This window comes from Dipodomys merriami, unplaced genomic scaffold, assembly GCF_024711535.1.
Source record: "Dipodomys merriami isolate MVZ:Mamm:240054 unplaced genomic scaffold, mDipMer1.0.p SCAF_17, whole genome shotgun sequence".
NCBI classification, from domain to species: Eukaryota; Metazoa; Chordata; class Mammalia; order Rodentia; family Heteromyidae; genus Dipodomys; species Dipodomys merriami.
The window spans coordinates 35,333,903-35,346,548 of NW_027203048.1; positions in this window are offsets into that span (position 1 = coordinate 35,333,903).

Here is a 12,646-nt window from a genome sequence, read left to right on the forward strand (position 1 = left end):
CAATATGAAAAATTGTACTATCTAACTTTATGATAGGAATAGTAAAGGAAAATGATGAAGAATGATGGAAGGAGTGAAGTAGATCAAGATGCATTGTACTTATAACCTGACTTAAGGAATTGAAATGTTTTCATACAGCTACTTAATAAAAAAAGAAAGAAGAAACAATGAAATGAGATATACAAAATAGTAAGCCATGTGCTGATAGCTCATGCCTGTAATACTAAATACTTAGGAGTCTGAGATCTGAGGATCTCAGTTCAAAGCTAGTCTGGGTAGGAAAGTCCATGAAACACTTATCTCCAATTAACTACTAAATAGCTGTAAATAACACTGAAGCTCAATGTTGTGGAGCGTTACCCTCGAATACAAAAGCTCAGGGATAGTGCCCAGGCCCTATGTTCAAGCCCCAGGATCAGTGCTCGTGTGCGCGCGCACACACACACACACACACACACACACACACACACACACACACACACACACAGAGTTGATGGTATACATGCATATACATTAAACAAATGAATAAAATATTAAAAATTAATATTGAGCTATTTAGAATATAGGAAGAATTATAGGCAGTTTTATAAAGAGAAAGAGAGAAGGGAATAAATGCAGTTAATTTACCCCTTGCATTGCCAGACATTTTGAAAAAAATATTTTTTGTTTGTTTTTTGAGATAAAGTTTTACTACATGACCCAAAATACCCTTGGATACACGATATAGCCCAGATTAGTCTCAAACTCACTATGTTCCTTTCCCTTCCAAGTTCTGGGATAATAGGCATGTGGCACTGATAGGCAGGAAATTGGAGAAGTGTAAAGAAAACTTAAAATGAAGAATGAAATCACAAGGTCTTTGAGAGAAAATACTACAATTACACCTTCCAGTTCATTGGTGATCTCAGCCCTGCAGTCTGGACTTAATAATAGGAAATTTGTATAGGTAATCTCAATAGGTACTCAGATTCCAAAGGCTAATGCTATTGCTTTAACCCTAGAAGCAACCTGCTTTCTCTCTATGGAAATTATAGATAGTTAAACTGTTTTGCTGCTACAAATTAACTAAAAAGAAAAGTTTGGCCTCTCTGTCTCCATTTTGCATTTGCCATTGCTCTACACTGTTGTCACTGTAGTCATTTTGTAATCACCTTGGGTTCCAGGAAAGGCTAGACTGATCGATAACATCTTTATGACAAGGGACTGAAACTATCCCTAAGGAACAGCAGAGCCTTGCAGGACAGATCACCCACCAAATGAGGACAATTACCAATAATGATCAGGCTGCACTCTGGAACCAGAGCAATCATCTCATGGGAACCAGATTGCTTTCCTCAAGTGATTCCAGCGTAAACTTCTCAAGAATGTGGTGAACCAGAAAAGAGGTAATGACTAACCTAACCAGGCCAAACACTGTACCTGACTACACATGCCTCTTCCCTCTTTACATAATTTTTCTTCTTCTTAAACCTCATACTCACACCTGTCCCCTAAAAATGGCTGAAGAACTGAAGTGTCATTCATGCCAGACATCACGTCATGTAAAACTCTCCGTTCTCTTCCACATTTCCTAATGAACTTTTCTATCACTTTCAGTACACTTCATTTCTTACCTGAAATTCTCCATTGTCACAAGAACTGAGGTAAACAGCTGTGTTGACTTTCTACTACCATCATCCCACCCAGCTAAATATACTCACTTTTGATAAATCATTAACAATCAAAGATTCATATTGTAATATCTAGATTCAATCTTGAAAACAACAATGGAAAGATATATAATAAAATGTAATAGAAAGTGGATGAAATGCTAAAATAATTATCAGATTAGAGCAAGATAAAGCAAGGAATTGGAGAATATCTGCTTAAGCTAAAATGCAAATTTCCTTTGATATAGCAATTTCACCTCCATAAAGAGGCATACATATATACAACTATAATCAGCAGTTGAGTTCTAAGGAATAAATAGTGCCTTATAAACAAAATCACCCAAATGTTCATTATCTGGGGATTAGATGAACAAATAGTGGTATACTCATACAATGAAATTTTATATACCATTGAAAATGAGCAACTGGGAATACATCTATAATTATACCTGGATTACTTGGATTACACCTATAAACCTAGCTACTAAGGAGGCTGAGATCTGAGGGTTGCAGTTCAAAGGCAGCCCAGGCAGAAAAGTCCCTTTGAGACATTTATATCCAACTAATCACTCGAAAACCAAAAGTGGCCCTGTGGCTCAAAGTAGGAGAGCACCACCTTTGAGAAACCAAGAGCTCAGGGAAGTGCCCTGGCTCTGAGTTCAAGGCCTACCAACAACAAAAAGAAAGAAAGAAAGATAGAAAGAAAGACAGAAAGAGATAGAAAGACAGAAAGAAAAAAGTAAGAAAATGAGCAAACAACAGCTACATTTAATGATACATGTATTTGACAAACATTAGATTAAGCAGAAAAAATCTAGACAAAAAAGTTTTCCATAAAATTCTATTTATGTATCATTCATAAAATGAAAACAAATCTTTCATTTTAATAATTCTTACACAAGTGTTTCCTTAGAAGGGTTATAAGATATAAGATATAAAGAAGCCTGCTTTCATTGTATTTGATGTTGGTATAATTATGGAGGGGAAGGGCAAAAACAAACCATTTAAATAGGGATACAGGTGAACCCATTGCAACAATGAGATGTACAAGATGTTATGTGGAAAAACGAACTTTACAACTTTGGCTGGGGGGGGGGATGGGAAGGGATGGAAAGGGGAAACAAAGGAGTAGGCAATAATGGTTAATAAGAAATGTACTCATTGGGCATGGCTTACTTCACTTAATATAATTTTTTCCAAGTCTTTCCATTTCCTAACAAATGGGGCAATGTCATTCTTTCTGATGGAGGCATCGAATTCTGTTGTGTATATATACCACATTTTCTTGATCCATTCTTCTACTGAGGGGCATCTGGGTTGGTCCCATATCTTAGCTATGGTAACTAATGCTGCAATAAATATAGTTGTACTGGTAGCTTTAGTGTGGTCTTGCTTATGGTCATTTGGGTAAATTCCCAAAAGTGGGATTACTGGGTCATAGGGGAGCTCTAAGTGGAATCTCTTGAGGAACCTCCATACTGCTTTCCAAAGTGGTTGAACAAGTTTATACTCCCACCAACAATGCAGTAAGGTTCCCTTCTGTCCACATCCCCTCCAGCATCTGTTGTTATTAGAGTTCTTGATTCTAGCCACTCTAACTGGGGTGAGGTGGTATCTCAATGTTGTTTTGATTTGCATTTCTTTTATGGCTAGGGAGGTTGAGCATTTCTTCATGTGTCTATTGGCCATCCTTCTTTCCTCTTCAGAGAAGGTCCTATGGTTTCCCTTATTTGCAATAACTAGTATATGTCTGAGTTAAGCAGAAAAGGTCAGATAAGTCGATGTTAGGGAAATGAACCCCAAGATAAATATTCAAATGTTTTTTTTCTTTCATGCAAATGTTTCTAACATATTTATAAGATAATTTCCTGTAGCTTTGTATGTCCCTCCCCTATGGTATAACCCCTGCTTTCACGGTATTTGATATTGGTATAATTTGTGGAGGGGAAGGGAAAAAACAAATCGTTTAAATAGGGATACAGGTGGACCCATTGCAACAATGAGATGTAGAAGTCCTTATGTCGAAAAACAAACTTTACAACTTTGTGGGGGGGGGGGGGGAGGGGGAGAGGGAGAGGGATGGGAAGGGATGGGAAGGGATGGGAAGGGATGGGAAGGGATGGGACAGGGAAACAAAGGAGGAGGCAACAATGCTTGATAAGAAATGTACTCATTATCTTGCCCATGTAATTGTGACTCCTCTGTATGGTGTTTTCACAATAAAAAAATAAAAAAAAAGAAATGTACTCATTACCTTGCCCATGTAATTGTAACCTCTCTGTATGATATTTTCACAATAAAAATTTTAAAAAAAGATATAAGGAAGCTTCCAATGCACTAATAATTTGCAGATTCTTTATTGGAGAGGTAGCTCATGGAGGTATCTCTTTGTAAAAACAGTCTTCTACAGTACACTTAAAATTTATACATCAAACAAGATGCACTGTAGTCATAAACTCCTTTGTTAAATGGCAACTCCTTTGCACAACTACTTAAAGATATTTAAAAATGCATACAGTTCCTCTAGATATAATTCAAGAATAATACTTTTTTTAAAGGACAGAAGAATGGAAATGATATCATGTACCAATATGTGGAGAAAAGAAAATGTCCATACCTTAACTAATGTATGACTAGTCTAGTGAAGAACCAAGATATACACACCCATGATAAAGAAGAATCTTGGTAAGTTTGTATGAAAGGCAAAAGATACTACAATGTCGAGATCCTATGAACATATAGTAGTAGATAATGAAAAAACAGGACCAAAATCCCCAGAGAAGTGGTTTGGACTTCAGAGAGGAAATACCAGAGGACTTCAATCTTCAGTTTTATCAGTGGCATTTACATGTGCTCACCAAGGAAGATTAGTTTGTTTGATAGGGATGAATCTAAGTTGTTTTTTGCAGATCCTTTAAAAATAATATATGTAGTACATAATAAAATTGAGCTGCTTAAAAACATAAGATTCCATATCTTAGCTATGGTGAATAATGCTGTGATAAACATAGTTGTGCTAGTAGCCTTAGGGTAGCCTTGTTTGTTATCATTTAGGTAAAATGCCCAAAAGTTGGAATGCTGGGTCATGGTATAACCCCTGTTTTCACTGTATTTGATGTCAGTGCCCTGCATCTTGTATATGCTTTTTTCTAATTTGGAGAGGGGAAGGGAAATAACAAAATGCTGAAATAAGGACACAGGCCGACCCACTGTAACAATGAGATGTACAAGACACTATGTTGAAAACGAACTTTACAACTTTGGTGGGGGGAGGGAGGAGTTGGGGAGGTGGGGAGGGAAGAGATGGTAGGGGAAAAACAAAGGAGAAGGTAACAATGCTCAATAGGAAATGTACTCATTATCTTACTCATGTAATGGTAACCCCTCTGTAAAGTATTTTTACAATAAAAAACATATAAAAAAGAAAAGAAAAACATAAGACTAACAATTTATTTCCCTGGAAGTCAGTGAAGATTCAGGCTAAGTAGCAGGTTGGAAAAATGTGCCTTGACATCCTGGTTACAGTAGCATTTCAACCATCTTCTTTGGGCATGACAGAATTACACTGGACTTCATTTTGGGACAGGCATGAGAGAAGAACAGATGCTTTGGGGCAGGTTTTAAGACAAAGGGGTTGTTTTTATTTATTCACTGAGTTTCAAACTGCATTGACTAGAAGAGCTAATTTACCCTGAACTGTTAAGCACCAGATGGGCCCCCACCATCCAAGGACTCTTTTCTTCTTTAAAAGCACAATTGTTGTTCAGTTTCTCTCAGGTGCAGATTCATTAGCTCTTCACCGGCTCTTCTTGTTTGCTGACTACTTGTGGAAAAAGCCATTTACCCTGGTGAATGTCAAGGTTAGTGCAAACTGTCCTTGTCATTGGTCTCTCTGGCAGAAGGTCAGGGATAAGCTTTCTTCAAATGGGCAGCGTCAAACAAAGCACAGGTGGACTTAACTCACCCAAAGGAAGAAAGAAGGCCCAGGCAGGAGTTGATAAACATTCCTGTGGGCTTGGAGGACAAAAGATTAACTCCTTCCTTGCCACTTAACTGCTCACAGGAACATGCCTTATAACAAACAGACATTTTAGAGTGTTAAGAGGCCATTTGTAAAGATACAGCTACCTATATCCATCCATACCATATATCCACATTCAGACTGATCATCTATCATTTAGCTTGGCTATTTAAACAGGTGTTACATGTTCCTATGTGTCCCGTTATAAAGTAAATCTCCTCATCCTAGGTTTGCTTTGATTGATCTTCTTTTGGGAAAGAAGGGCGATTCTTCCTTTAGTTTTCTTTTAGAGACAAGTTGTAAATCACCTATGAAGAGTTTCAACACTCAGAAAAGGTCAGATTTTCATTTATTTTCACAAACGAAGCTAAGTGTGAAGTTGAAAACAACCTTACAAGTAATCTAGTCCATCCTTTCTGCCAGATCACACCTCAGTGTGATCACACCTAATGACCACAAAATCACTGCCTCTAAGACAGGCGGGCCCCATTTGGGACAGCACTGCTCAATAGAGAGCTTTGACTTGCATTCAGCTGCAATTGTGTTTTGTGGGAGTTTCTACACCCGTTGGTTTCAGCTTTGCACTCCAGTATGACAAGCAGATCTAGTCCCTCTTCAACACAAAAACTTCAAAGATGTGAAAGATTTATTCATCCCTCATGAAGTTCTCATTTTTTCTTGCCTATGTTATGTCTTACATGAAGTGATGGTTAAACAAGGCACCTTTCTTGTGTTCCTCCATATCATCATTCATTTTTCAACATGTCTTTAACTGTGGGATCCAGAGATATGAACTACATCTTAGAGTTGACAGATCATTAACGTTTTTTTCAATCATCTATCCATTTATATATCTATCCATTCATCCCTCCCCCCAACCATCCACCCACCTACCCATTCATCAATCTTTCTGTCTGTCTGTCTGTCTGTTTCCGTTCAAGTCAGCCCTATGACCTAACTAACTGTATACTTCATCTTCCCAACTCCCAAAGTTTTAACAATTGACACTAGTTTACATTATTAAAAAGCAGGCTCACCTCCTTAACACCTAAAAATACCAAGTCTAAAGACTTCCCTATTGAGTTTCCTCAGCTTTTAGAAAAACTCCTGTTTTCTAATCTGCATTTAATTCTGCCTCTGCTCTCACAACAACCACATACTGGTTTCAACAATGAGCAACTTAGAATTAGGGATGTGCAATAGCATGCTGAACTGTCACCCTGTCTTTGGACTCAGAACCCCCAAATATGCTATATTTGACTATTTAGCTTACTTTTGGATTTATTCCAAAACTCCACAACACTTGAGTTTTTGCAGCATTACACCAACTGAGCTTCATTCTGTTTTTCTATAGCTAGGTTGTCATGGCCAAACAATTCTAAGTGTAGTAAGACAGCTTTATGTTTTAACAATTATATGTGACATTGTAACAAACATTTGAAACTATCACTGATACCAATATTTTGAAATCTAGTAATTATATTTTTCTGTATAATATACAAGTACTAATTCTCTTCCTCTTTTGGTTTGTTGGCTTTTATTGTCATTATTTTTCCTTTTCTTAAAATAAGACTCCTCACTATTTATTGAACTACAGAGGACATAAATAAATCCTCCACCACAGCTGAGCTCTGCCAAACTGCCAGCCCAAGATATAATCTCAGAAAATACACACAGAAACCCAACTTGTACAGATGATATGGAAGATGAGGACAGTTCTGCATGAACTGCACCACCACCCTTTTCTCTAGTGCTTCCTCAGTGATGTGAGGCTTTGGGGCGCTTCAGGTGCCATTGTTGAGGACTCTGGCTTTTCCTCCCCTTCCCTATTTTCCACTCCTGATGCCACAATCTGTGTGGGTCATGAGGGGAAAGCCTCACTCAGAGACTGCACCTGCGAGGAGGAGGAAAATCAATGTTCATCTTCCCAAAATACGAAAGTGCTGGCACACAAACTAGTTGCTGAAGCTCCCTGGGGTCCAGAAGGGGAGCCCCACTAAGAAAGACACACACTTGGAACAAAAGTCAATACTCTTCCTAAGTAGTCAGAATAATAAGGGAAGGAGGGAACAGAGGGGTGGAAGATGGAAAGTAGCTGTTTAGGTCCCCAATTCAAAGATAACTAGTAGATGGCATATAGAGACAGCTTTGCATCACAATACTAGGTGTGGGGATCGTTCTAAGATTAATCAATAAATTCTTTGACATTCCAACTATTCTTAAATGCCAGATTTAGCTGAAAGGAATAACCTACCAGTGATTTTTTTTGCTATGTTTTCTATTTTTTTGCTATGTTTTTTATACCTATTTACTACTTTTTTAAAATACTTTTTATTACATTTCCTATTAGTTGCTTTGGCTACAAATGATATTCCAGATTGAAATTCACCATTTGCAGAAATAATTTTTATAGAGACATGAGTGAAGATTTGCATCCTAGATATAGAATCTTACAATATGGCTGATAAATCACAACCTATATGCCTTGTTGTAAGAAAGTATTAAGTAATACTGTTGCCAATATTTTAATTTGAATTTTAGTTACATAGGCAATATACAAGCACAATTGTTGCCAATATTTGTAATTTGGATTTTAGTTACATAGGCAATATTTAAGCACAAATTGTTTTATGATTTGAATCAAAATATAGCTAGACTAAAAGTAGAAATCTCTCTTCAGATTCTCACTCCTCTCCACAAAACTGACCCCTTTACTTATGAACATTGAAGGGTGTCTTTCTGTCTTTGTTGTATTCACCTACATAAAGTGCCTACATGTTTTATTTATTACACACCACTTGTTTGTTGTACACAAGTAGGCTAATAATATTTTTTTTGCAGGTCCTGGGACTTGAATTCAGGGCCTGGGCACTGTCCCTGAGCTCTGTACTCAAGGCTAGCACTCTACCACTTGAGCCACAAGCCACTTCAGTTTTTTCTGTCTATGTGGTACTAAGGAATCGAACCCAGGGCTTTATGCTTGCTCGATAAGAACTCTATCACTAAGCCACACTTCCAGTCCCAATATTTTTATAATAGTTTTCTACCTACTCTCCTAAGATAATTCAATTTTGACATCTGCAAATTCATGTTTCTTTACTATCTATTCTTTTGTATTTTTGAATGGTTTCTATATCATAAATAAATATAATTCATATAAACACTTGACACTGAAATGTACTGGATTCTCATACCCTCAATGCTTTTCAGTTGTGCCACAATGAATATACCTTTACTTGTTTATGTGCATAATTTAATAAACATTACTCAAAAATAAATACTGCAAAGTAGAATTTCTAAAGTAGAGTTTTTATAGAAACTGCTAAGTTACTCCTTTAAAAATGATCACAAGTTAGGAGATATGGAAGGGGCTATTTAACTGTGCTTTCAGGGAAGTCCTGAAAGTTACCTGCATTTGGGATGGACCACACATCCATTTTATCTATGCAGAACCATTCTCTAAAGGTTAAGAGTTGTTAGACAAACATAACCATATGTATTCCTCCAACAGAAAGAATAAGGCAATAGATGATGGGTGCTGTTCTGGGTCTTTTCTTTATGGAAAACAGGGAGTGTTTCTTTCCCATTTCTCCCTTCTTTAACTTGGTTTAACTAAAATGAGTCCTTGTTGAACCTTAAAAAAATGAAACAAGTTTGCATGGTCACCAACAGTATGTTATGGTTCTCATTTCCATAAACAAGTTCAATATTAAATACATATGTTTATCCATTAATAGAGGTTTTCTTTTGGATTTCCCTAGCTTTGGTTTTAGGTTTAATGATTTAATATCTTTTTAAATACATTTAAATTTCTTATTGATTTTCTACTCCCTTCCTTCCTTTCTTATCTTTCTTTTCCTTCTGTGCATCTTTCTTCCCTCCCTCCTTTCCTCCCTCCTTCTCTCCCTCCCTTCCTTTCTTCCTTCGTTCCTTCCTTCCATTTTTAGATAGTATATTGTTATATAGCCTAGGCTGCTCTTAAACTCACAGTCCATCTTTTATCTCTCCAGTGCTTATAACTGAGATTATGGTCATACAACAACCCTTGGAACTCTATATCCCAAGTTTTATTTAACTGCATGCTAATTATTTGGACAATTTTATATTGTAATATATGCTTTCTTTGTAAAGCTGGTGAATGTGCCTATATATGTGTGTATGTGTGTGTATATATATGTGTACCTATATATACACCTTTATTTGATGGAAAAGGGAGAAATATCTGGGCAATAATGCTTGTTTTTTTAAATATATGTTTAATTATTCTCTTTCAGTTTGACTTTTGTTCTTTATCACAGATTATTTAATTTTTACCATATAGCATATTTAACTGTTATCATAAATTCTATAAATAATTTTTCTTTATAGAATATGTTTTATCTTTTTCTTGTTCTGGAGGTCTTTCTCAATTCCAAGGGGAAAATGTGTGAAATTATCTTTGTCAAAATCTCCATTGACAATGTTTTAATTTGCTTAAATATGTTTGGACTTTTAATTATTATTACCTTTTAAATATTAAGAATAGACTTTGCTGGGCGCCAGTGGCTCATACCTGTAATCCTAGCTACTCAGGAGGCTGAGCTCTGAGGATCACAGTTCAAAGCCAGCCCAGGCAGGAAAGTTCGTGAAACTCTATCTCCAATAAACGACTCAGAAAACTGGAAGTGGCACTGTGGCTCAAGTGGTAGAGCACTAGCATTGACCTGAAGAGCTGAGGGTCAGTGTTCAGGCCCAGAGTTCAAGCCCCACCATTGACAAAAAAAAAAAATTGTGAGCTGGATGCTAATGGTTCACACTTATAATCCTAGCTACTCAGGAGGCTGAGATCCGAGAATCATAATTCAAAGCCAGCCTGGGCAGGAAAGACCCTGAGAGTCTTATCTCCAATTAACCACCAGAAAACCAGAAGTGGCACTGTGGCTCAAGTGGTGGCTGAGCACAAGCCTTGAGTTGAAGAGCTCAGGGACAATGCCCAGGCCCAGAGCTCAAGGCCCAGCATTGACAAAAATAAAATTAAAATTAAACAAAGAATAAATTTTGTTTATATGAAAGAAATTTTATTCTTTTCTGGTTTTTGTTTTGTTTTGTTTTCTGATAAGGGGCTTAAACTCAGGGCCTAGCTTTTGTCTCTTAGCTTTTTCCACTCAAGGCTGGTGCTCTACCACTTTGAGCCACAGCTCCACTTCTGGCTTTTTGGTAGTGAATACAATATAAGTCTCATGGACTTTGCTGCCCCAACTGGCTTTGAACTGTGATCCTCAGAGCTCAGCCCCTTGAATAGCTAGAATTACAGGCATGAGCCACTGGCTCCTGACCAGGAAATTTAGTTCTTTATTAGAACTTTCATAAACTATTTTTTAAATCTACCAAATGGTTAATTACATTAATACATTTTTTTTCATTTTGTATCATTTTTGTATTTCTAAGATATATTCTTAATTAGGATTTAGGATTTTAATTGATTATCCATTATTAGGTAAAATTTGTTTATATTTCTTACCTTTCCTTATGGTTTATCTGTTCACATGTAGTTTTTTTTGTCTGTGTTTAACAATAAGTTTAGTTTTATTGTTTTTGGAACTCTTTTTCCTTGTTCACTAAGTCTTACAGTTTCCATCCACTTTGGGGATCAAATATAATTCTTTCTCCTCCTTCCCTCAGGTGCCTAGAAATTTTTAGAAAACTATTTTGTTAGTTATTTGAATTCTTTAATAATTCAAATATAAAAATACAGGTTACGTGCCCAAAATATTGGTTATAACTGACTGAGGAGTGCAATAAACCTCTGTGCAGTCACATGACAGTTTGCTTTTCCTGATGTGGCATGTTGTGTACCAAGAGGGCATGTAGCAGTGGCTCCCTGTAACCTCCCACTTTTTGTGCTCTCCATTATATGTGAATTCATTTGCATTATAGCAAAGAAAGTAACATCTCTACTTTGCTGCTGTACAATGCATAGGACCTATATACTATTGATCTATTTGTCTATCAAAATGTACTTTGGGTTTTGGCTGCCACAAACCAAATTCTATCAACATTTTTGGACTTCATTTTAAAAGAGGCTTACAAGCATTGGGTGTTCCAGAGAATAGAATTGCTTCTGAAGATAATGTCAGATATTAAAAATGATGATACTCATTGACATTTTTAGCAATGTATCCCAACTGTAATTTCCTGGGTTGGTTAGTTTCTCATTGTCAATCTGTTTTATTTTTTATTAAACAGATTAATTTTTATTGTAAAAATAATGTACAGAGGGGTTAAAGTTACATGAGTAAGATAATGAGTACATTTCTTTTATTTATTTTTTTTTCAGAGGGGTTACAATTACATGGGCAAGATAATGAGTAGATTTCTTATCAAGCATTGTAGCCTCCTCCTTTGTTTACCCTTCACATCCCTTCCCATCCTCCCCCTGCCTCCCCCCAAACCTCCTCCCCCACCCCACCAAAGTTGTAAAGTTCGTTTTAGACATAACGACTTGTACATCTCATTGTTGCAATGGGTCCACCTGTATCCCTATTTAAACGACTTGTTTTTTCTCCTTCCTCTCACAAATTATACCTACATCAAATTGAGTACATTTCTTATCGAGCATTGTTACCTCCTCCTTTGTTTTTCCCCTGCCATCTCTTCCCTCCCCACATCCCCAACTACCCCTTTCCCCCCAAGTTGTAAAGTTCATTTTCAAAATAGTGTTGAAGTTCCTCAAAAGACTACACAAAGAGCTCCCCTATGATCCAGCAATTCCACTTCTGGGTATTTACCCAAATGACCAAACAAGGCCACACTAAAGCCACTAGTACAACAATGTTCATTGCAGCATTATTTACCATAGCCCAGATATAGAACCAACCCAAGTGCCCCTCAGTAGATGAATGGATGAAGGAATGTAGTACACACACACACACACACACACACACACACACACACACACACAATGGAATTCTATACTTCCATCAAAAAGAATGCATTA